Source organism: Bombina bombina, chromosome 12, assembly GCF_027579735.1.
Source record: "Bombina bombina isolate aBomBom1 chromosome 12, aBomBom1.pri, whole genome shotgun sequence".
NCBI classification, from domain to species: Eukaryota; Metazoa; Chordata; class Amphibia; order Anura; family Bombinatoridae; genus Bombina; species Bombina bombina.
In genome coordinates this window covers 111,065,925-111,093,696 of record NC_069510.1, presented here as the reverse complement: position 1 = coordinate 111,093,696, position 27,772 = coordinate 111,065,925, and positions in this window count along the sequence as shown.

The window sequence follows — 27,772 nt, the reverse complement described above, 5'->3', positions numbered from 1 at the left end:
GGGCATTGTAGCGCTGTACTCACTTAGCACTTTATTCTATCTCTGGAAGACCCCACATCTGAACAATCTGAGAAAACACATCTGGATGGAGAGACCACTCCCCTGGATGTAAAGTCTGACGGCTGAGATAATCCGCCTCCCAATTGTCTACACCTGGGATATGCACAGCAGAGATTAGACAAGAGCTGGATTCCACCCAAGCAAGTATCCGAGATACTTTTTTTCATAGCTTGGGGACTGTGAGTCCCACGCTGATGATTTACATATGCCACTGTTGTGATATTGTCTGTCTGAAAAAAAATGAACGGTTCTCTCTTTAACAGAGGCCAAAACTGAAGAGCTCTGAGAATTGCACAGAGTTCTAAAATATTTATTGGTAATCTCGCCTCTTGAGATTTCCAAACCCCTTGTGCTGTCAGAGATCCCCAAACAGCTCCCCAACCTGAAAGACTGGCATCTGTTGTGATCACAGTCCAGGTTGGTCGAACAAAAGAAGCCCCTTCAACTAAACAATGGTGATCTATCCACCACGTCAGAGAGTGTCGTATATTGGGATTTAAGGATATTAATTGTGATATATTTGTATAATCCCTGCACCATTGGTTCAGCATACAAAGCTGTAGAGGTCTCATGTGAAAACGAGCAAAGGGGATTGCGTCCGATGCTGCAGTCATGAGACCTAAAACTTCCATGCACATAGCCACTGAAGGGAATGACTGAGACTGAAGGTGCCGGTAGGCTGCAACCAATTTTAAACGTCTCTTGTCTGTTAGAGACAGAGTCATGGACACTGAATCTATCTGGAAGCCTAAAAAGGTGACCCTTGTCTGAGGAATCAAGAAACTTTTTGGTAAATTGATCCTTCAACCATGTTTCCGAAGAAACAACACTAGTTGATTCATGTGAGATTCTGCAGAACGTAAAGACTGAGCTAGTACCAAGATATCGTCCAAATAAGGAAACACTGCAATACCCTGTTCTCTGATTACAGAGAGTAGGGCACCTAGAAACTTTGAAAAGATTCTTGGAGCTGTTGCTAGGCCAAATGGAAGAGCAATAAATTGGTAATGCTTGTCTAGAAAAGAGAATCTCAGGAACTGATAATGTTCTGGATGAATCGGAATATGAAGGTATGCATCCTGCAAGTCTATTGTTATATTATTACATATAATGTCCTTGCTGAACAAAAGGCAGAATAGTCCTTATAGTCACCATCTTGAAAATTGGTACTCTTACATAACGATTCAAAATTTTCAGATCCAGAACTGGTCTGAATAAATTTTCCTTCTTTGGGACAATGAATAGATTTTAATAAAACCCCAAACCTTGTTCCTGAAAAGGAACTGGCATGATTACCCCTGAAGACTCCAGGTCTGAAACACACTTCAGGAAAGCCTGAGCTTTTACTGGATTTTCTGGGATACGTGAGAGAAAAAAATCTCACAGGAGGTCTTACTCTGAATCCTATTCGATACCCTTGAGAGACAATGCTCTGAATGCATTGATTTTGGACAGAATTTATCCAAATATCCTTGAAAAAACTTAATCTGCCCCCTACCAGCTGAGCTGGAATGAGGGCCGCACCTTCATGCGGACTTAGGGGCTGACTTTGGTTTCTTAAATGGCTTGGATTTATTCCAATTTGAGGAAGGTTTCCAATTGGGAACAGATTCCTTGGGGGAAGGATTGAGTTTTTGTTCCTTATTTTGACGAAAGGAACGAAAACGGTTAGAAGCCTTAGATTTACCCTTAGGTTTTTTTATCCTGAGGCAGAAAAACTCCCTTTCCCCCAGTGACAGTTGAAATAATAGAATCCAACTGAGAACCAAATAAATTATTACCTTGGAAAGAAAGAGATAATAATCTAGATTTAGATGTCATATCAGCATTCCGAGATTTAAGCCACAAAGCTCTTCTAGCTTATATAGCTAAAGACATGGATCTAACATCAATTTTGATAATATCGAAAATGGCATCACAAATAAAATGATTAGCATATTGCAGTAAGTGAATAATGTTAGATATGTCAGAATCCAATACTTGTTGCGCTAAATTCTCCAACCAGAAAGTTGATGCAGCCTCAACATCAGCCAAAGAAATTGCAGGTCTGAGAAGATGACCTGAATATAAATAGGCCTTCCTTAGATAAGATTCAAGCTTCCTATCTAAAGGATCCTTAAAGGAAGTACTATCTTCCATAGGAATAGTGGTACGTTTAGCAAGAGTAGAAATAGCCCCATCAACTTTGTGGATTTTTTCCCAAAACTCTATAGAATTTGCTGGTAAAGGATACAATTTTTTAAACCTTGAAGAAGGAATAAAAGAAGTATCTGGCTTATTCCATTCCTTAGAAATCATATCAGAAATAGCCTCAGGAATAGGAAAAACCCCTGGAGAAACCACAGGAGGTTTAAAAACAGCATTTAAACGTTTATTAGACTGAACGTCAAGAGGACTGGTTACCTCAATATCCAAAGTAATTAACACTTCTTTTAATAAAGAACGCATATACTCTATTTTAAATAAATAAGTAGATTTGTCAGTGTCAAAGTCTGAGGAAGGATCTTCTGAATCAGATAGATCCTCATCAGAGGAGGATAAATTATTATGTTGTTGGTCATTTGAAATTTCATCAACTGAATGAGAAGTTTTAAAAGACCTTTTACGTTTATTAGAAGGTGGAAATACAGACAAAGCCTTCTGGATAGAATCAGAAACAATTTCTTTAAAATATCATAGGTATATCATGGATCTGAGTCCGCCAGGGACTCAGATCCTGCAGTGCCAGACGTGTCCCCCTGCTTAAGCCAGTACTTGTCCGGGCCCGTCTGAAGTATGCTAGAGAGCATTTGGATGATCCAGAAGTGGATTGGGAGAATGTCATATTGTCAGATGAAACCAAAGTAGAACTGTTTGGTAGAAACACAAGTCGTCGTGTTTGGAGGAGAGAGAATGCTGAGTTGCAACCAAAGAACACCATACCTACTGTGAAGCATGGGGGTGGCAACATCATGCTTTGGGGCTGTTTCTCTGCAAAGGGACAGGACGACTGATCCGTGTACATGAAAGAATGAATGGGGCCATGTATTGTGAGATTTTGAGTGCAAACCTCCTTCCATCAGCAAGGGTATTGAAGATGAAACATAGCTGGGTCTTTCAGCATGACAATGATGCCAAACACACCACCCAGGCAATGAAGGAGTGCTTCGTAAGAAGCATTTCAAGGTCCTGGAGTGGCCAAGCCAGCCTCCAGATCTCAACCCCATAGAAAACCTTTGGAGGGAGTTGAAAGTCCGTGTTGCCCAGTGACAGCCCCAAAACATCACTGCTCTAGAGGAGATATGCATGCAGGAATGGGCCAACATACCAGCAACAGTGTGTGACAGCCTTGTGAAGATATATAACAAAGTATTGAGATTAACTTTTGATATTGACCAAATACTTATTTTCCACCATAATTTGCAAATAAATTCTTTCCAAATCAGACAATGTGATTGTCTGGATTTGTTTCCACATTTTATCTCTCATAGTTGAAGTATACCTATGATGAAAATTACAGGCCTCTCTCATCTTCTTAAGTGGGAGAACTTGCACAATTGGTGGCTGACTAAATACTTTTTTGCCCCACTGTATATATTTCTATATTTATCTGATAATGTTAATGTGAAATATATATACATATATATTTATTTATTTTTTAATTCTTGGATTTTCAAAATAAAATGCTTTTTAAGGAAAAATCTATCTAAAGATACGTTATAATCAAAAGGTTATTTATCCTGAAATTTAGATTTTTAATCCATTATATGAATTATTTAGAATACCTTACAGTATCTACAATAATTTTTAATAATTATTAATATTTGTAATATTTTATATTTAATGTTTCAATAACGTGCCTTAAGATTACTAATTCTTCATGTGCTCTAACCCAACACGGCATTAGACCTAAAGCATGAAACACAAAGCGCGTTACGCATATTTTACATTCGTATGTTTTTCAAATACAATTTGTTTTAATTTTTATTATTAAATATATATATATTTCTAGATGTATCTGATAATGTTAATGTGTAATTTTAAATGTTTGTTGTGTTTAGTGCAACTTTTTTTAACGCACTAACCTTAACGCAAGCTTTTCAATTAAGCTAACTCGAAGAGCGTAAAATGCGTTTGCGCTCTCGTATTTACTTTCAACTTGTAACACGAGCGCTCTTTCCATTTTTTTTGCAAAAACCTGATATTACCTGCGTGCAAAAATTAGCATGCCACTTGTAATCTAGCCCTTAAGTCATTAATAATTTTTAATTACAATTTTCTTAATTAGTTTTGAACATAAATACAAAACAAAAATGAAGAATAACAGTGTAGCACAATGGGCACATGACATGAAATATAAAAAAAAATCACATATTAGATCTTCTAGATAAAAAAAGTATATTTATCCAAAGTGTTCTATTATTAGGAATGCACCGCTTTGTTTATAACAATGAGTTTATAAATAGCTATATGTCATACAAACATATACACAACTACACAGCCTATACATATGGAGGCAATAATTAATATGTTCTTGTATATAGATATAGATACATATAATAATAATATAACTAGGGACAGAATGATTCTATTTACAAGAGCCTAATGTGTTTTATAATTGTTTTGAAAACAGATTTTGCTGGGTCCCAGGATGGCACCATCATAGTAAATTAAAGCATAATTAGCCTCTTCCCTTTTTATTTTCATTAACTCTCCAGCGTTAATGATGCGAAGGGAGGAACGAGTATCAGAGAGAAAAAAAAAAAAAAAGAAATGAAAAAAAAACAACAATTTGGAATAGGGAGTCCAGGAATTAAAGCTGTGATTTAGATAACGCTCTGGATATATTGCTGCTTACGCGTAATTAAACAATTGCTCAATTTAAACTTGGAAACGGGAGTGAATGTTGATTATACAGATTTCAGCTTGCGGGCTGTTAACCCCTCAGGAGACAGAAGGACTTAGGCAAAGGCTGACATATTACGAGATTGTTAAAATAATGAAATTCATAACTTGACACATGTATTTGTCTTTTATATACTGTTTAAAATCACCCCCTATAAACACTAACTATAGCATTTATTGTGTCACAGATCATCTTTATATTCCAATATGTCATTCCCTTCTAACTTCCTTGTAATTTATGGCACCATTCTGTATAACACCACTTATTGCTCAATGTAATCTCTCTCTATAAAAACACATATTACTTTGTGTAACCACTCCCCATTAGTCCTCCTATTGGTCTATATAACTGTATAATATAACCACCAGATAAGCTCTCCTACTGCACCATATAACCCTTCCAATAGCTCCTCCTATTACACCATATAACCCTCCCTATAACTCCTCCTATTCCTCCATATAACCCTCCCTATACCTTTTCCTATTGCACTATATAACCCTCTCTATAACTCCTCCTATTGCACCATATAACCCTCCCTATAACACCTCCTATTGCACCATATAAACCTCCCTATAACACCTCCTATTGCACCATATAAACCTCCCTATAACTTCTATTACTCCATATAACCCTCCCTATAACTTATCCTATTGCTCCAAATAACCCTCCAATAATTCATTCTATTGTACTATATAACCCTCCCTATAACTCCTCCTATTGCTCAAAATAACCCTACCTATAACTCCTCCTATTGCACCATATAACCCTCCCTATAACTCCTCCTATTGCACCATATAACCCTGCCTATAACTCCTCCTATTGCACCATATAACCCACCCTATAACTCCTCTTATTGCTCAAAATAACCCTACCTATAACTCCTCCTATTGCTCCATATAACCCACCCTATAACTCCTATTATCGCTCAAAATAACCCTACCTATAACTCCTCCTATTGCTCCATATAACCCACCCTATAACTCCTCTTATTGCTCAAAATAACCCTACCTATAACTCATCCTATTGCAACATATAACCCTTCCTATAACTCTTTGTTTTGCTCCCTATAAAAATCCCTATAAATTCTCATATAGCCCTACCTATAATGCCTCCTATTGCTCTATATAACCCTCCCTATAACTCCTCCTATTGCACCATATAAACCTCCATATAACCCTCCTTATAACTTCTCCTATTGCTCCATATAACCTTCCCTATAACTCCTCATATTGCTTCATATAACCATCCCTATAACTCATCCTATTGCACCATATAACCCTCCCTACAACTCATCCTATTGCACCATATAACAATCCCTATAACTCCTCATATTGCTCATATACCCCCCCCCCTTATAATGCCTCCTATTGCTCCATATAACCTGTGATAAGAGTGGGAGTGTGACATCACCGGATGGGGGGTGGCTTATAGCCGCAGTTACTAACCCTCCCTATAACTACTCCTATTGCTCCATATAACCCACCCTATAACTCCTCTTATTGCTCAAAATAACCTTCCCTACAACTCATCCTATTGCACCATATAACCCTTCCTATAACTCTTTGTATTGCTCCCTATAAAAATCCCTATAACTCCTCATATTGCTCATATAGCCCTCCCTATAATGCCTCCTATTGCTCTATATAACCCTCCCTATAACTCCTCCTATTGCACCATATAAAGCTCCCTATAACTCCTCCTAAAGCTCCATATAACCCTCCCTATAACTTCTCTTATTGCTCCATATAACCCTCCCTATAACTCCTCATATTGCTCCATATAACCATCCCTATAACTCATCCTATTGCACCATATAATATGGAGGGTTATATGGTGCAATAGGAGGAGTTATAGGGAGGGTTATATGGTACAATAGGAGGAGTTATTGGGAGGTTATATGGTGCAATAGGATGAGTTGAAATTAGCAAGGTGAGATAGACTGGTGGTAATCAGCAGACAGGTGAGCCCAGCGAGGTGAGACAGGCTGGAGGTAATCAGCAGACAGGTGAGCCCAGCAAGGTGAGACAGGCTGGGGCTAATCAGCAGACAGGTGTGCCCAGCAAGGTGAGACAGGCTGGGGCTAATCAGCAGACAGGTGAGCCCAGCAAGGTGAGACAGGCTGGGGGTAATTAGCAGTAAGGTGAGACAGGCTGGGGGTAATCAGCAGGCAGGTGAGACAGGCTAGGGTAATCAGCAGACTGGTAAGACAGGCTGTGGGTAATCAGCAGACAGGTGAGCCCAGCAAGGTGAGACAGGCTGGGGCTAATCAGCAGACAGGTGAGCCCAGTAAGGTGAGACAGGCTGGGGGTAATCAGCAGTAAGGTGAGACAGGCTGGGGGTAATCAGCAGGCAGGTGAGACAGGCTAGGGGTAATCAGCAGACTGGTAAGACAGGATGTGGGTAATCAGCAGACAGATGAGCTCAGCAAGGTGAGACAGGCTTGGGCTAATCAGCAGACAGGTGAGCCCAGCAAGGTGAGACAGGCTGGGGATAATCAGCAGTAAGGTTAAACAGGCTGGGGGTAATCAGCAGGCAGGTGAAACAGGCTGGGGGTAATCAGCAGACTGGTGAGACAGGCTGTGGGTAATCAGTAGACAGGTGAGCCCAGCAAGGTGAGACAGGCTGGAGGTAATCAGTAGACAGGTGAGCCCAGCAAGGCGAGACAGGCTGGAGGTAATCAGTAGACAGGTGAGCCCAGCAAGGTGAGACAGGCTGGAGGTAATCAGCAGACAGGTGAGCCCAGCTAGGTGAGACAGGCTGTGAGACAGGCTGGGGGTAATCAGCAGACAGGTGAGCCCAGCAAGGTGAGACAGGCTGGGGGTAATCAGCAGACAGGTGAGCCCAGTAAAGGCAGTAATAGCCAGCAGGTGAGCCCAGCAAAGTCAGTCAACCTGAGGAGCCAGCCTGCAATTTCAGGGACCAGTTTAAGATCCAGAGAATGATATTCAAAACCTCTCTGCTCATGTGAGATATTCTAAAATGATCCTTGAGTACTGTGAGATTTTGCTTTAATTCTCCATAGGACATTCCCTACATTTCTGTATGTGAAGGAGAGACAAGCCCAGTGCAATATAGCACTGCAGGACATTACAGTTCTGTTGCATTTACACTTTGTGCTTTCTATTATATATCCCTTTACCCTTCAAATTAAATTTTATACGTTAAACCTTTTTTTTGTATACAGCAGTTTGTGAATTTACAATTTCTGATTATGTATCTTTAACAAAATAGGCTAATATTGTATATTTGTGTGTATCTTTTACAATTAGATTTCCCTTTGCATGTCTTTTAAATTAAAAATGAAAAACTGTCAGCTTTAGTTTACCTGAGAGCATCATTATTTTCTATGGGCCAGATAATCAAACATTCTCTAGTTTGGAGAGAGATTATAGTGCTGACTTCACAGGTGCAGAACTCACTGAATTTTTCTAAGAAAAGATTAGGAACCTGGAAATCCCAGAGAGATGAGAGATGACTTTTATATAAAATAATGAAGCTCTCTGGGATACAAAATTTCACATGGGAGATTGAAGGTAACTGGAGAACCCCTGGGGCTGATATAAAGGCTCCTTTGCATCAATTACAAATTAAACTGAAATGTTTCCACTACAATTTAACTTGCTTTTGTCTTTATTTTAGTATATATTACTTTTCTTTTAGTTAAAATAAATAGAAAAATAAAGGTAGTAAAATGGTGCCTGGTAGCTGAACAACATTGGCGTCAGAAGGATGATCTGATGCAAAATGTCTTTAATGCCGGGTGAGACTAGGAAGGATGCTCCCACAAACACTGTGTATAACACATGAGAAGTCTCTTCTAACCCATAAATGGTTAATCATGCAGAAGAATAAACATACCACTGGCCCCCCACTGCACGTCACCGCTAGCTCTGCTGTCACTCTATGGAGGCACAACACGCTGATACCCCCAATCAGTGTATAAAATAAGCAGGAATCAGCGTGTGACATAGTGTAAATGGGAAAAGTGCAGGAATATAGCACAACTCTGTGCAAGGAATAGCACCCAATCTTCACTCACCTGGCAGACGGACAGTCCTCAGGTCGGATGTGGTCAAGGGCAGACAATAAGGATCCGTTGTGTAAATGCTAAGAGAGAAATTCCAAAGACTTCGTTTCATCACGGTATCCTGGAGCTTACTACCACGTGACCTCGTACAGCCAATTGGAAGCCATCAGACAGCCAAGACCATCCTGAAACTGACGTCATCAGCAAATCCACACACGGATAGGAACAGCTGTATATCCATAGACAAACCCAGGCTTCAGAAGCGGAATGGATACCCCATTATCCATATAACAACATAGTAAAAAGTTCCAAAGGAAGCCTTAAGGTAGAAATAAAAATAAATAACTCTTTATTCGATCATCACAGGGTAAAAATGAACACAGGAACAGGAGAGTTCCCCTGCACCGATAAAAAGTCTGACCGGTTTCGGTCAAGGACCATAATCATAAACTAATAACAAACAGTTGTGACAACTATTTAAACACACATAACTGATTCCTGATTGGTTAAAATCAATAGTAGCAAGGAATTAACCATTTACAATACATGTATAATTACAGGAGACCAGTTTAGCATATACAATAGAACATAACTATACATGTATAATTTTGAGGAAATCAAGTTAACATATACAATGGGACATAACATAAGTTTATTCATATCTGAAAAAATGAAACAAACCTAATCTCCCTATTTAGGGACACAGTGGCTCCTATGGAAACACTTTAACGATTTTAAAGAAATTAGCAATATTGTATGAAGTTTTAACATCCACTAGCAACTGTGTATAACATTCAGTCCGTGATACCACTAAGTGTGCCTGTATAGTCAGTATAACTATGTATGTCTAACGTGTAGACTCTAAGATGTAGCTAATAGGTATTGCCAAATCATGCTAACCATCAAAACAAACATTAAGAAAGTGTAAGCATATACCTACGTAAGCATTAACCGTAGCTCACCCTGATACTTGATGTTAAATTGATCTCCTCAAAATCATACATGTATAGTTATGTTCTATTGTATATGCTAAACTGGTCTCCTGTAATTATACATGTATTGTAAAGGGTTAACTCCTTGCTACTATTGATTTTAACCAATCAGGAATCAGTTATGTGCGTTTAAATAGTTGTCACAACTGTTTGTTATTAGTTTATGATTACGGTCCTTGACCGAAACCAGTTAAAATAAATGTATTGTGAATTTTGAGCAAACTTGACCTGCATACAGCTGGTGAGACAAATCAGTGAGAATAGCTTGTGTAAAATGCTTAGACAATTTCACAAGACTTGTGAGAAAGCTTCAGACATGCCTTGGGAACTACCATGTTTAGCCCAGGGAACTGCCCTGTTCCTCCCACTTTCTGAAACTGTCAGTTATAGTTTGCATTGCAGCAAATTCAAGAAACAATGCAATTTGTAAAAGCTACACAGAAATATGTAAAGTATGTTCCTAATTTGTTAAAGTAACACAGAAACTTTCAAAACATAATCAGAATTTGTAAAATCACTGCTAGAGCTAAATTTAAATGTATTAAATATATACATGAGTGCAAAGCTTAAATGCTATAATACTGAAAGGACTCAATCTAAAGTGTAAAGTAATATAAAATACAAAGCACAAAGTGTAAATGTAACAAAACTCTCATTTCACGCAGTGCTGTATTGTACTGGGCTTGTCTCTCCTTCATATATAGAAATGAAAGAGATCTCGCAGTGCTGGATAGTCCCACCCTTTTTCTTTTGAATATTCAGTGAGTTAAGCCCCTGTGACATCTGAACTACAATTTCTCTCCAAGATGGACAACCTTTGAATATCAGGCCCCCAGAAATATTAATGTGACTGTGGATAAAGTTGTTTCACTTGTGCAAGGTGACTGTAGCCCTGATGGTGAACCTACTAGTTTCTGCACCTGCAGATGAGCACAGCACAGGTACTGGTGACAGCTTCTCAGCAGTGTGTATTGTTTAAACTGGTTCTGATGAAGACATTCCTGATAGGAAATACATTGCAAGGCAACGCCTAATCAGGGCCGGACTGGGAATAACAAGCAGCCCTGGAAAAAAATAGAGACCAGCCCTATTTTCCATTGAGTCTGTAGAATACACACGCCCCATTTTTATCAAGAAGATTACTTTGATACTCCTTCCCCAATTTTTATATTTCAGAATTCAATTATATTATTTTTTATAAAAAAAAGATGCAAGATTGTTATTATATAGGAACCCTGCAACCTAATATATTAAATGACTTTCTTTCACGGTGTGAAAATTATTATCGATAGTGGGATCTGGAGAAGACACTCAAAATAGTAGGCACTAGAACCATTCAAAGGACAGCTGCTAAATGGTTCATTGTCTAGGAAATAAAACTTACAAGGAAATACCTTGTGATCTTAATATATATAGCTCAGTGAAGAAAAATGATGTAGTTGGACCGCCTTACCAGCAGCACCACCCCCTTAAATTGTAGATGGCCAGCCCCAGCTGCTGTGGCCCACCAGGAAATCTCCTGGTAGGCCAATCCAGCCTCTCCTAATGGACTTTATTCGTTTAGCTGCTGCTGATTTATATGCACTGATTACATTTCCTAACTCTCAATGTGCTTGGACGCAAGAGCAAACAGGCGTCCAAGCACATTAACATGATTGTGCTTGAAAAGCGCGGCTAATCCCCCTTAAGAGACTCAAGGCGCAGCTCATTTTATCCCCTCGAAAGAAGGAAGGCTGAGTAGACCTTGTCGGGAATCGAACTTGCAACTCTTGATTTGTCACAGTCCAGAGTAGCAACAGAGCATTGGTATGCTGAGCTAGCTGTCGTGCTAGTCACAAACTCCAGGCACAAGGGGAACAGTGAGGACAGTTCACCCAAACAGAGCAACAGCAAGACTCTACATCACCCCAGACACAAAGTCAGAGGGCAGTAAAACATGGGTGTGGGTGCCATATGGATGGCAATACCTGAACCATATGAATGGAAGGCCACTTGGACCTCTTCTACCCAGAAGGAGATGAGGAGCATTCCCAACACCAGGGAGGGACCCCTAACTGGAGCCCAAAAAAACCTCACTGTCTAATGTCCCGAGAAAGGCACAACCAACTCCCGAAGGGAATCCAAGTCCCCAGAAGGTGACCCAATCCGCAAGGAGAAACGGACATAGTCCAAAAAGGTCTAAAAAAAAAAAAAGCAGAGAACCACAAAAGGAACAAGTCCAAAAAGGACAATTTCCAGAGCCTACTAAAGGCAAAACCGCCCAGACCAACTGAAAAGAGGCGCTAAACCCTCTAACCTTCCCACCACGTGGGAAAAAATACTCTAGGTCCCGAGGGTATCGGGAGCAACAGAGAGTGACGCAGCAGAGTTCACTGACCCAGTCACTAGAGAAGCGGTTGTTTAAGGACTGAAACAATCCTGTGAGCCGCACGGACCCGCAAGTCCTCTTGAGAATGCTTAGCTGAAACTTATAAAGTAAATAACAAGAAACATAAATTATATTGTGAGCACTCGGTGCTCCAACCTGACCAGCTAGGTAGAATAGGCACCACATGTCTGAATAAGCCGCAAGACAGAAGATCTGAACCCAAGCAGGTCCAGCCTGCAACCACAGTCATAACTGCCAAGCTGGCTTAATCCGCTCTCAAAGAGAGAGGAAGAAAAAACAGACAAACATGGGACTAACGTGTCCCGAACAACTTCCGTAGAAACAAACAGCGAGTATCGATCCCAGAAAAAGTTCCTGCAGGAAACCATATATAAGGAAAAAATAAAATTCATCCTACCGGATAAAATAAAATGACAGACAACCCGAAGGTTAACGCCAAAGAAGAACAGAAAACCCCGTAGGACCAGCCTGATGGAAACCCTGTTCTTCCAACAAACTGGGAAGGATCTCAATAACAAGACTTAAAGGAGATTACGTCATTCCCCCATGTCTAACGAGGTGAGCCATTCGAAAGAGACTAATGAGACCCATAGCCGAGAAGGATAGGGTTCCCAAACAGCTCAAAAACGTGTCTAAGTAGAACAAGAAGGCGAGCCAGCCTGTAACAAAAAGCACAACACTCAGGAACAGTTACACCCACAGGGAACTGCACATACCCTCCCATGGCTGAGAGACCCGGTGTAATTGGGCACAAGCACAATCGCAAATAAACATCTGGACTTTGTAGACGAGCAAGCGCCAAAAGTATGTAAAAGCGAAAACGTGCCACAACCTCCAGGGGAAAAAAAAACATAACCTGGGTTACCCGCATGTGTAGTAGTAGAAGGGAGTGGTAGGGAACTCACCTCCCAGAGGACAGGGCTCCCTGAGGCGGATGGCTCAGCAGTCCCTTGAATTCCAGAGCCTGAGGAACAAGGCGCTCTAGGACGGCCTAAAGGACATAACTGACTGACCTGAGTCAATGGGACCAATTCACATTCATCACAGGACGAAGAATCTGAATCAGACAGTTGAAAAATCTCAACATCAGTATCCTCCATAATTGGATAAAGGATACCAAAAAAATGGACTATATATATAAAACAATTTGAACGGCACCTGACACCCCCAATGGCTGGGGCACTCACCACCTCCTATGAACCAGACACCAGCGGACGATATTTCTCCATCGCCACAGTCAGGAATGCGGAAATGGGATACCAGAAAGTAAACACGCCCAGTCACAAGGTAAACTGTACAGTCCAAAAAAAGCACGCCCAACCGTAAGGTCGTGTCACTTCGAAATGCCGTTATGTTCCAAAAGCCATGAGCCCAATTAACACTGCACATAGGCATGTTGAATCACATAACAAACTTGATTCAGAAAACCCTCGTTCAATAATCCCCCTTAGGAGATATTAACCCTTCATTCCAAGATACTCAAGGAGTCTCACTGAGACCCTGTATTTTTCATGTAAGTTCGCAGGAACAAATGAGTTACAGTACATACATGAATAAGTAAAATGAAACAATCTTACCGGAATCTACACCGTGGAACAGGAACACGGCCCTTCAAGTGTGACGGATAGTAGCATCACCTCTGCCATGGACTTGAGAGAAGAAAGCAGACAGCGAAGCGAAGTTCGACAACGCAGATTGCTTGTGGAGTTGTTAAAATGAGTCAGGATGGTTTTGCAGAAAGACTCTCCCTGCATCTCCGGACTCTAACTTTCATCCAAGTCCTCACTGAGAGACTGACAGTATTACTTAAAACTCCTGTCCCATGTCGAAGAGTACTACCCTCCAAAAGAGACGAAAACAAAATTCTGATACTTCTCTGCCAACCTCCTGGGACGAAAGCCAAAGAATGACTGGGGGATGAGGGAAGTGGGAGGAGTATTTAAGCCTTTGGCTGGGGTGTGTTTGCCTCCTCCTGGTGACCAGGTTCTTATTTCCCAAAAGTAATGAATGCAGCTGTGGACTCTTTACATTAATGAAGAAAAAGGTGCTAAATATCAAGAAAGCGGTATTTAGCACTTGACTTGTAATATAGCCCTTAGTAAGAAATGAATTATACTTACCTAATAATTGCCCTAATCTAACGCTATATTAACATTATTCTCACCCTTGCAGTCCTCACCTCCTGTTTCTCATCCTCCTACCCTTCTAGATTGTAAGTTCCCACGGAAATAGGGCGCTCAATTCCTCCTGTATGTGTTTGTCAAATTTTGTCTTGTCTACATTTAGGCTACATTTTTTTAAAATAAAAAAAACAAAAAATCTCTGGTTAGTTTTAGGAGCGCTTATTACTACCGTGAGCTTGCACTAGCAATAACCAGCCACTTGTAATAGCGGTTTAATTATCGTGCGGCGCGTGAGCCTGCAAACAAACAGATATGCCCATTTGCGGGTGTACGATAATTTAGCACTCCACTTGTAATCTAGCCCTGAGTTGGGTGGTAGGCTTCCCTGAATAGAAATGTCTTTAGGGAGCGTTTGAAAGAAGGCAGATTAGGGGAAGAGAGCATCAGGGAGAGCGTTCCAGAGGATAGGTGTCACACGAGAGAAGTCCTGCAGTCTAGTGTTAGAAGAGGTGATAATTAAAGATGCAAGGAGCAGGTAATTGTTGGACCTTATGGGGCGGGCTGGAGTATATTTGTTGATTAATGAGGACAAGTAGGTGGGCAGTGTTAGTGAGGGCTTTAAAGGTCAGGTTGAGAATTTTTAATTTAATTCTGCAGTGAATGGGGAGCCAGTGAAGGAGCTTGCAGATTTGGGGGCCCATTTATCAAAGGGCTTGCGGACCTGATCCGACACTGCGGATCAGGTCCGCAAGACCTCGCTAAATGCGGAGAGCAATACGCTCTCCACATTTAACATTGCACCAGCAGCTCACAAGAGCTGCTGGTGCAACGCCGCCCCCTGCTGACTCGCGGCCAAGAAGGGAGCTGTCAATCAACCCGATCGTATTCGATCGGGTTGATTTCCGGTGATTCCTGTCCGCCTGCTCAGAGCAGGCGGACAGGGTTATGAAGCAGCAGTCTTTAGACCGCTGCTTCATAACTTGTGTTTCTGGCGAGTCTGAAGAATCGCCAGAAACACGGCCCTTCAAGCTCCGTACGGAGCTTGATAAATGGGCCTGTTAGAGTGATGGGAAAGGTGGATTAGCCTGGTAGAGCCATTTAGGATGGATTGAAGGGGGAGAGGCAGAAGAGAGGAAGGCCAGTTAGTAGGTTATTACAGTAGACAAATTGGGATATAACCACAGAGTGGATTATTTGCTTTGTGGTGTCAGCGCTCAGAAAGGGGCGAATTTTGGAAATATTGTGTAGGTGGCTGCGGCAAAATGAAGAAAGCGATTGGATGTGGAGGATGAAGCATAGATTTGGGTCAAGTGTAACTCTGAGGCAGCGGACTTGGGGTGGTGGGGAGATAGTGATGCTGTGATAGAAAAGTGAGAAATCAAAGTGGAGCTAGAGGGGGTATTAGAAATGCAGGATAAGCAGCCACTGACAGGTTTATAACTGTTATACATTTGCAAGAGCAGTAGGTGGCAGCAGTGTTTCACATCATGTACTGCTCCAAAAATGTGTACATCATCTATCTAGATATCTCTTCAGCAAAGAATATCATAAGAACAAAGTCAATTTGATAATAGAAGCAAATTGAAAACTTTTTAAAAAATGTATGTTGTGAGAAAAAATTGTGGGGCCCTCAACCCAGCACCCTTATTACTCTACCCATAAATACCCTGCCCCCTGTATGACCCACCCAATCCCAATATTCAGTGTTAACTATATAAAGAATAACACTATAGGTTACACCTCCTAATACCATAAACACTTCTCCATAATCTTAATAAAGGATGTACATTGCAACTTCTAGTACCGTGATTCCTGACATTGTGGGGCTTCCCAACGTACGTGGACTGGGCGGGCACCCCTCTCACCCTGCCCAGTCCTGGCATTCAATACTGGTGAAAGGGATCTTTTCCATTACAACTTCACTGCAGATGGCGATACTGCTTTTAATATTCTGCCAGTGTCAATCACCTTCCACAGTGAAGTGTAGTAAAACTCTTCATCCCTTTACAACATGTCACCTGCAATGCCAATCGTGATGCAGATACCATTGTAACATAGCACTATGGTTTGGGTCCTTAGTTAGGGAGAGGTGGGGTAGAATCACAGTGAATTGGAGTGGGGTGATATCATTGGGGGCAGGGAAAGGTGGAGCTCTGTTGGGAGTTGGGAGGAGCCAGTCTGGGAATGAGCAGATAGGGCAGGTGGCTAGCTAGTTCATGGCAACCCAGGACTATTATAAGGGTCTTCTGGGCTGTATTTACAGCCCAGGTGCATGTAGGCACCAAAATCTGAATCGCCTTCCCGTGCTCCCAGCACTCTCTACTCACCATTCACCGGTGTTTCAGCGACCTTAACTAAGATGGTTAGGGCAGTGAAATAACAGCATTGCGCGTGTGCAGCAACAATCTTTAATAAGGCCACCACAAACATTGCACATGCACAGGGGAAGCTGGATGCCCCGCATGCCTAATACTTGTGGCAACCTTAACAAACATCTTAATTAAAGGGACAGTCTAGTCAAAATTAAACTTTCATGATTCAGACAGGGCATGCAATTTTAAACAACTTTCCAATTTACTTCTATTATCTAATTTGCTCAATTATTTAGATATCCTTTGTTGAAGAAATAGCAATGCACATGTGTGAGCCAATCACACAAGGCCTCTATGTGCAGCAACCAATCTAGATATGCTTTTCAGCAAGTGATATCAAGAAAATGAAGCAAATTAGATAATAGAAGTAAATTAGAAAGTGGTTTAAAATGACATGCTCTTTCTAAATAGGCAGAGACAGGCGCCCCTCTATGGAGAGCGCTGTAGTTGCAAGCATACTCTGCCTTATTATAAATCCGGCCCTGAGTTGCAGGAAGAAACAGTGAGGAAAGCTCACAAATTCATGACATTCTTACTAAATGTGGGACAGTTGGGGGCTCTGGTATTTCCCCCACCTCTAAAATATAAGTAGAAACATACAACCATCGGAAAAAAAACAATTTTATTTAAACAAAAATACAGAGGATTATTTTATCTTCGCCATAATATATTTATTTTTGTGACATCCTTCTTTTCCTAAATGATAGTTTTAATTGAATCCTCTTTTCCCAACACCTCTTCTGCTCATCCAGTAATAAAACAACTTCAGGTTTACTGTTTAGTGTTTTGGAATTAGCCAGAAGCAGAACATTAAACAGAACTGCAGAGTTTTCCTGCTCTGCCAGAACACGATAAAAACATGTTCGCTTTTCAGAATAATCAACAAGGATTTTATAATCCCATCTGTTTTTGCCAACAAACACTTCTCTAGCCAAGCGCTTGTAAAGAGGATATTTGGCTACTGTGACCTGCCTCAACTTATCCTTTGAAATCACAGCAGCCAAACCGTTTTACTATGAATGTCCTCACCAAACAGTAATACATTTATTCCTCATAACACTATGAAATCTAAGCAGAGCTGATAAACAACTTTTTATTAAATCTCTAAGTTGAATATACTAGATAGACATTAAAGGGACTCTGTTGTGTAAAATTGGTTTCCCTTTAATATGTTCCAAATAACTTGTTATAGCTGCTGCAAAATATTACATGCATGGGGAGTTAATTAATGTATATAAAAATGGCTGTTTTTGTTCATTAAAACCATCACCTATTGTTCTCAAGGATACATTAATTTAAACGGGCTGAGCTTGCAGGAAGAGCAGACCCGCTCATGTTATCTCTCTCTATATATGCGCAATGGCTAATAGGTATTTTATGATGATTATGGCTGGGGTGGTTCAATGAGCAAAACCAGATATTTCAGATACAAAAATATATCTCACCCCCATTAGAAGAATTTATACTGCTGTCTTATGTTTACTTAGCTTTTTTACAGAGAATACAGCATTAACTCCTTGAATGCTAATGACAGCTCTGAGCCGTCACAGAGTTTCCCACTCTGGTGCTAATGACGGCTCAGAGCCGTCACTAGAACTCTCCCACCTTGAGGGAGATATGGGGGCTCCCAACCGCTCCTACCCCGGCAAACGGGCCTGCATAGTGACAGGCATCGCCGGGGCTTCACGTTATGCGTGGTGACGTCACGCGCAATAACGTGATGACATCACCGCACAACTTTATTTATAGTTGTGCGGCGAGATTCGGTCGGCAGATTAGGGGTTAATGTTTGAAGTTAGGTGTCGGCGATGTTAGGGAGGGCAGATTAGGGGTTAATACTATTTATTATAGGGTTATTGAGGCGGGAGTGAGGCGGATTAGGGGTTAATAACTTTATTATAATAGCGGTGCGGTCCGCTCGGCAGATTAGGGGTTAATAAGTGTAGGCAGGTGGAGGCATCGTTGTGGGGGGCAGATTAGGGGTTAATAAATATAATATAGGGGTTGGCGGTGTTAGGGGCAGCAGATTAGGGGTACATAGGGATAATGTAAGTAGCGGCGGTTTACGGAGCGGCAGATTAGGGGTTAAAAAAATTATGCAGGTGTTAATAAGTGTAAGGTTAGGGGTGTGTAGACTCGGGGTACATGTTAGAGTGTTAGGTGCAGACGTAGGAAGTGTTTCCCCATAGCAAACAATGGGGCTGCGTTAGGAGCTGAACGCGGCTTTTTTGCAGGTGTTAGCTCAAACAGCCCCATTGTTTTCTATGTGGGAATCGTGCACGAGCACGTCTTTGAAGCTGGCCACGTCCGTAAGCACCGCTGGTATCGAGAGTTGAAGTTGCGGTAAATATGCTCTACGCTCCTTTTTTGGAGCCTAACGCAGCCATTCTGTGAACTCTAAATACCAGCGGTATTTAAAAGGTGCGGCCAGAAAAAAGCTAGCGTAGCTAACGCACCCCTTTGGTCGCAAAACTCTAAATCTAGACGTAATTGCGCTATAGTGGAGTATAGCATAGTTGTAGATTAAGGTCCAGACTCCTTAACTATTGAACATCGGGGGCAGGTTATCCATAACAGGTCTAATAAGCATAAATATATCCTAAAATCACTATAGTGGGGTAACTCCTGGTGCAGGGAGAGGCTAGAGTCAAATAAAGAGCTATGCATTACCCTCGTAAAATGTAACTAAAAAACTTTGTCTTGGGTAAAGTATAAGCAGCTGGTGTAAAATTATCTGCTTACTAGGAACACACTTATCTAAAGGGAGAGTACAGTACATAGGTATGTGGGGGGTATATTTATAGCTAGTATACATCCCATAATAATTTAGAGCCCCATTCTAGGTACACTCAGAACTGTATGTGCTTTATATGTCCCTGTCCATACTTAGGTCGCATGCTAGGAAATATAATTTGATATAAAAAGCAGCCGTTACTCCTCTAAGGTCAGAACCTTAGTTTAGCTAGGGTAAAGTAGTTGTGCACATAATTGAATATAGAGACATTTAACTGAACCTCTGGACTTATATAAAAAACATATTTAGCCATAACAAGGGAGCAGGTAACGTGTCATACAAACATTCATAAACTGGAGACAAGTCTGCCCATCCATACTAATGTAAAATGGATATATACATCAAATCTCAAACATCAGGTATAACCAATAGAAGGTACCTTCCCCTTACATAGTAAGACCCTTAACTAATATAAGATCTGAGGGGCAGATTATAGGTAATCCTGTAGTCCAGCAGGAGTTATGGGTGAGTAAAATATAGAGGGGCCTAGAAGCTGTAGTAAGCTCTATAATTCCTTATTTTTAAAGATATGGTTTCAGGAACCTGAAGATACAGAGCTTTCCGTTGCCCCTTTGGCAATTCCAAGGTGTGTGTGGCGAGGCTAACCATGGCACATATCAGTAACGCTAAGTAAATGGCCCAGAAATAGGAATCTGCTCTAACAATATATAATTAGGAAGGGATATACTTCTACCTAGTGTTGCCAGACCCTGGAATGATAATATCTTGTTCCAGGATATCTCAATTTGAACCATGTGCTAGAACAGGCTAGTAGTTTAGCTAAATAGTATAGTAGTGCCTCTAGAAGTCAATAGAGCTCTAAAGAAGGTGAAATACACTGATGCTCAGCTAATAATGATAGAATAACGTTGTATGTAACCATACTGAATGCAAACAATGAATACATTGCACATCTTATAAATGAGAGCGTACAATACCGCAATAAAATAACACTTTACATAATAATAAGAAAACACAGTCGGTTTCGTACTAGGAGGGTATTAAATATATTTTTAAAAGTTACCAGTGAGTCAAAGTTAGGACCAAGGAGCTGTGCTATAACCATCATACACTGCTGGGAAATATGCTAGGGGGCTTGTGATTACCTCTAGTTTAGTCATTGAGGCAAGGGTTTAATTGTACAATGTCTAAAGGAGTAAGCAGGAGGATATTTCGCCGTGTGGCTTAGTAAGGGGAAGGTAGTTGCACAGATACTAAATATGGTTAGTAGAACCCTCTAAAATAAGCCTAAAAAGACCTATATCGTGTGATATACGCTAGTGAGAGAAGCATATTGCAGTGGAGTAGTATGTATAATCTTATTGTGAGCGTCTATTTATGGATAGCAAAATGGTTAATTGTATTAATACATGAACATGAAAGGTCCAGAATATACTACAGGACCTCAAATATATAATATACCTTAGGGGAAGTGGAGTGTGAGGGTGATTAAACACATTAGTGCTATTGGGAACATTCCTACAGGTAGCATTATGTCCAAACGCAAAGCATAAACGAACATCCTGAGATGAGAGGGTAGGTGAACCAAAAAAAAAAAAAATCTACTTTTCTCTCTGACCCACTCATAAACATATGCTTACTTATAACTTAGACGTTCAGTAGTGTGTGCACGTAAACCTATCAACAAACAGTGCAAAAAACTTGTAACATACAGGGAGTGCAGAATTATTAGGCAAGTTGTATTTTTGAGGATTAATTTTATTATTGAACAACAACCATGTTCTCAATGAACCCAAAAAACTCATTAATATCAAAGCTGAATAGTTTTGGAAGTAGTTTTTAGTTTGTTTTTAGTTATAGCTATTTTAGGGGGATATCTGTGTGTGCAGGTGACTATTACTGTGCATAATTATTAGGCAACTTAACAAAAAACAAATATATACCCATTTCAATTATTTATTTTTACCAGTGAAACCAATATAACATCTCAACATTCACAAATATACATTTCTGACATTCAAAAACAAAACAAAAACAAATCAGTGACCAATATAGCCACCTTTCTTTGCAAGGACACTCAAAAGCCTGCAATCCATGGATTCTGTCAGTGTTTTGATCTGTTCACCATCAACATTGCGTGCAGCAGCAACCACAGCCTCCCAGACACTGTTCAGAGAGGTGTACTGTTTTCCCTCCTTGTAAATCTCACATTTGATGATGGACCACAGGTTCTCAATGGGGTTCAGATCAGGTGAACAAGGAGGCCATGTCATTAGATTTTCTTCTTTTATACCCTTTCTTGCCAGCCACGCTGTGGAGTACTTGGACGCGTGTGATGGAGCATTGTCCTGCATGAAAATCATGTTTTTCTTGAAGGATGCAGACTTCTTCCTGTACCGCTGCTTGAAGAAGGTGTCTTCCAGAAACTGGCAGTAGGACTGGGAGTTGAGCTTGACTCCATCCTCAACCCGAAAAGGCCCCACAAGCTCATCTTTGATGATACCAGCCCAAACCAGTACTCCACCTCCACCTTGCTGGCGTCTGAGTCGGACTGGAGCTCTTTGCCCTTTACCAATCCAGCCACGGGCCCATCCATCTGGCCCATCAAGACTCACTCTCATTTCATCAGTCCATAAAACCTTAGAAAAATCAGTCTTGAGATATTTCTTGGCCCAGTCTTGACGTTTCAGCTTGTGTGTCTTGTTCAGTGGTGGTCGTCTTTCAGCCTTTCTTACCTTGGCCATGTCTCTGAGTATTGCACACCTTGTGCTTTTGGGCACTCCAGTGATGTTGCAGCTCTGAAATATGGCCAAACTGGTGGCAAGTGGCATATTGGCAGCTGCACGCTTGACTTTTCTCAGTTCATGGGCAGTTATTTAGCGCCTTGGTTTTTCCACACGCTTCTTACGACCCTGTTGACTATTTTGAATGAAACGCTTGATTGTTCGATGATCACGCTTCAGAAGCTTTGCAATTTTAAGAGTGCTGCATCCCTCTGCAAGATATCTCACTATTTTTGACTTTTCTGAGCCTGTCAAGTCCTTCTTTTGACCCATTTTGCCAAAGGAAAGGAAGTTGCCTAATAATTATGCACACCTGATATAGGGTGTTGATGTCATTAGACCACACCCCTTCTCATTACAGAGATGCACATCACCTAATATGCTTAATTGGTAGTAGGCTTTCGAGCCTATACAGCTTGGAGTAAGACAACATGCATAAAGAGGATGATGTGGTCAAAATACTCATTTGCCTAATAATTCTGCACTCCCTGTACTTAGAATAGACCTGGGGGGGGATATGTTAAGTCTACTGAAGGAGTGTACCGTTAACAAGATATATTATTAAACTAATGCCAGGCATAACAGATTGGGCACCCCTATCCAACTGGCCAGCTTTCATTAAAATGCCCCAGTAAAAATTACCCAGTGATTGGTTCAGGCTGCAAATTTAAAGTTATCAACCTATGCCAGTTTTCATAAGAATCACGGTTATGTCTCTAAACATTGAGAGTTTCAGCAGAACCTCACTGTCTGACAGGCCTCATTGTTGTCAACTGAAGACATGGCTGTCACCTCTGGAAAGCTAAGCTGCTAGGCGTATAAAAAAAAAGTGCGTATCTGGTGTTTGCAGTTCACATGCATCTCGATCCTCTCCGTGCGGTGATCACTTATCTCAGGGGTACAGGAGATTGTTCCTAGGTGCTGCGCTCTGCCATCCAGCAGTCCGATCAGGGGTGCCAAAAGTTCTGTTTGAGCCAGGGAGGCCAGTCGCATCGCTCACACGGTCAGAAGAGGGCCCAGTCGGGTTAGGATGATCCGCTACGGATCAATAAGGTTGCAAGCCTTGTACAGCTGTTTCACATAGTGGAGCATCAAGGAACTCCTGGTGTCCCTCAGGGAGGGTCTCTTTCTGGGTCGGCATGTCACTGTGAGGAGAAGAGGGGACATGCATACTGTCTATGCGAGGTAGGGTGTAATCTAGCGGGGAAGCATCACAACTATGGACCTTGCAGAGTATAGTGAGTTCCTCAAACTGATTAACCATTTTGACCTCCAAGTAATCTTACATCTGTATGTAGATTCTTCATGGTGAGGTGGAGACTCAGACACAATACACTCTGCAACTACCCTCACTTTATTTATAGACCTTGCCCGTGTGGACCCTCTAGTATAGTTATGGGTCAATCGTCAGGGACTAAATAGAGAGAAGAATCTAAGGTCCTGGTCGAGAAAACGGCCCCCAGTGCTATAACTGCCTCAAGTCATTAAGGCAGCGGCATAATTAAGTCACTTTAGTTAGCTTCTTCGCTCCAAAAGAGTATTGGGCAATGTCTCAGGATTATGGGCGCCGCTTCCCGCCATCGGGTCCACTTCATACCAGAGTATTGTACAGCCGTTACCGCTCTGAGGAAGTGCTCAAAATGCCGTCTTTGCAAATTAGAGTGTGGGCTCTTAGTGGTGAGACTGTGGAGGCGTATTATAAACTCTTTTTATCCAGAAGTCCCCATAGAATATTATTTTAAAGATCTAGTTTCAAGAGCTCTGAGATGGCACGTCTAGTTGCTTCGGAAGTTGGCTCCACCCCCCGGGGTTAATAGTTTAATTAGGCTAATTGCGTTGTGGGGGGTTGTTGGTCTACGGGTTAGTACATTTATTATTAGTAGTGAGAGGGGGGGATTGCGGATATAGGGGTTTTTACGTGTCCGGCTTATTTTTGGGAAGCGTGTTAGACTTTTACGGGAGATTTGTTATTTTCTTTACTTTTCTTAGGCGACGGCAGTTTCTAAAGTGCCGTACGTCACTGGCGACTCCAGAAATTTGTATTTACGCTTATTTCTGGACAGCGCTAGTTTATCAGACTTACGGCACTTTATGAACTGCCGGCGGGGTTTATGTAATACCCCGATGTGCGAGATGAAATTACGGGCGGCGTGGGTTGCAGCGCTTGTGCTAAAGCCTGCGCAGTATAAGTAATCGCGCCCCTGGATCTTAAAATGATGAATAAATTCACTTTCTATATGGAGACAATTTCCTTAAAGGGACAGTCTAGTATAAATTAAACTTTCATTATTCAGATAGGACTTTTAATTTTAATCAACTTTCCAATTTACTTTTATCATCAAATTTGCTTTTTTCTCTTGGTATTCTTAGTTTAAACTAAACCTAGGTAGGCTCATATGCTAATTTCTAAGCCTTTGAGGGCTGCCTCATCACATTCTTTTTAAATCTCTTTTCAACACAAAGAGACAGAAAGTACTCATGGGCCATATAGATAACACTGTTTTCAGGCACAGGGGGTTATTTAAGATTTAGCACAAAACAATGCTAAATTACAGACAATAGATAATAAATAGTCACAGTCATGTGATCAGGGGGCTGGAAGAAGGTTCTTAGATACAAGGTAATCACAGAGGTAATAAGTATATTAATATAACTGTGTTGGTTATGCAAAACTGCGGAATGGGTAATAAATTGATTATCTATCTTTTAAAACAATACCCATTTTATGGTAGACTGTCCCTTTAAAGGGATAGTAAACACCAAAAATGTTATTGTTTAATAAGATAGATAATTCATTTATTTACCATTCACCAGTTTTGCATAACCACCACTGTTATAGAAATATACCTTTTATTTCTGTAATTACCTTGTATCTTCTGCTTCTGCTGACTGCCTCCTTATCTCAGATCTTTCGACAGACTTGCATTTCAGGCAATTAGTGCTGACTCTTAAAGGGACAATCAAGTAAAAAAATAAAACTTTCATGATTTAAATAGGGTATGTAATTTTAAACAACTTTCCAATTTACTTTTATTACCAATTTTGTTTTGTTCTCTTGGTATTCTTAGTTGAAAGCTAAACCTAGGAGGTTCATATGCTAATTTCTTAGACCTTGAAGGCCACCTCTAATCTGAAAGCATTTTGACAGTTTTTCACCACTAGAGGGCGTTAGTTCATGTGTTTCACATAGATAACATTGAGCTCAGGCATGTGAAGCTCCTAGGAGTCAGCACTGATTGGCTAAAAATGCAAGTCTGTCAAAAGAACTGAAATAACAAAATTTATGCTTACCTGATAAATTTCTTTCTTTTGCGATGTACCGAGTCCACGGATTCATCCGAACTTGTGGGATATTGTCCTTCCTGACAGGAAGTAGCAAAGAGAGCACCACAGCAGAGCTGTCTATATAGCTCCCCCCCTTTACTCCACCCCCCAGTCATTCGACTGAAGGCCTAGGAAGAAAAGGAGAAACTATAAGGTCCAGAGGTGACTGAAGTATACATAAAAATATACTATCTGTCTTGAATAGACAGGGCGGGCCGCGGACTCGGTACATCGCACAAGAAAGAAATTTATCAGGTAAGCATAAATTTTGTTTTCTTTTGCATGATGTACCGAGTCCACGGATTCATCCTAACTTGTGGGATTCCAATACCAAAGCTTTAGGACACAGATGAAGGGAGGGACAAGACAGGAACTTTTTAAATGGAAGGCACCACTTCTTGCAAAACCATTCTCCCAAAAATAGCCTCCGAAGAAGCAAAAGTATCAAATTTATAAAATTCAACAGAAGCATCATTTTTAAAAGCCCATGTGGAAGCTACCGCTCTAGTAGAATGAGCTGTAATCCTTTTAGGAGGCTGCTGTCCAGCAGTCTCATAAGCCAAACGGATGATGCTTTTCAGCCAAAAGGAAAGAGAAGTCGTCGTAGACTTTTGACCCCTACGCTTTCCAGAATAGACAACAAACAAAGAAGATGTTTGACGAAAATCTTTGGTTGCCTGCAAATAAAATTTCAAAGCACGAACCACGTCCAAGTTGTGCAACAGACGTTCCTTCTTACAGAGAAGGAACAACAATTTCTTGATTGATATTCCTGTTAGTAACAACCTTAGGTAGGAACCCAGGCTTGGTATGCAAAACCACCTTATCAGCATTGAACACAAGATAAGGAGAGTCACATTGTAATGCAGATAGTTCAGAAACTCTTCGAGCTGAAGAGATAGCAACTAGGAACAAAACTTTCCAAGATAAAAGCTTAATATCTATGGAATGCATGGGTTCAAACGGAACCCCCTGAAGAACTCTAAGAACTAAATTTAGACTCCATGGCGGAGCAATAGGTTTAAACACAGGCTTAATTCTAACTAAAGCCTGACAAAAAGCCTGAACGTCTGGAACATCTTGTGCAACAAAATAGACAGAGCAGATATCTGTCCCTATAGGGAACTAGCTGATAATCCTTTCTCTAATCCCTCTTGGAGAAAAGACAAAATCCTAGGAATCCTGATTTTACTCCAGGAGAAGCCTTTGGATTTGCACCAAAAAAGATATTTACGCCATATCTTATGATAAATTTTCCTGGTAACAGGCTTTCAAGCCTGAATCATGGTATTTATGACTGACTCAGAGAAACCCCGCTTTGATAGAATCAAGCGTTCAATCTCCAAGCAGTCAGTTGCAGAGAAATTAGATTTGGATGCTTGAATGGACCTTGAATCAGAAGGTTCTGTCTCAATGGCAGAGACCATGGTGGAAGGGATGGCATGTCCACCAGGTCTGCATACCAAGTCCTGCGTGGCCATGCAGGCGCTATCAAAATCACTGATGCTCTCTCCTGTTTGATTCTGGCAATCAGACGTGGAAGGAGAGGGAAAGGTGGAAACACATAAGCCAGGTTGAACGACCAGGGTACTGCTAGAGCATCTATCAGTACAGCCTGAGGATCCCTTGACCTGGAGCTGTAACAAGGAAGTTTGGCATTCTGATGAGACGCCATCAGATCCAACTCTGGTGTGCCCCATAGCCGAACCAGCTGAGCAAACACCTCCGGATGGAGTTCCCACTCCCCTGGATGAAAAGTCTAACGACTTAGAAAATCTGCCTCCCAGTTCTCTACACCTGGGATATAGATCGCCGACAGATGGCAAGAGTGAGCCTCTGCCTATTGGATTATCCTTGAGACCTCTATCATCCCTAAGGAACTCTTTGTTCCGCCCTGATGATTGATATAAGCCCCAGTCGTGATGTTGTCCGACTGAAATCTGATGAATCTGGCCGAAGCCAGCTGAGAATATTTATCGGTAGGAGAGACTCCTCCCGAGTCCACAAACCCTGAGCTTTCAGGGAATTCCAGACTGCACCCCAGCCCAGAAGACTGTCGTCA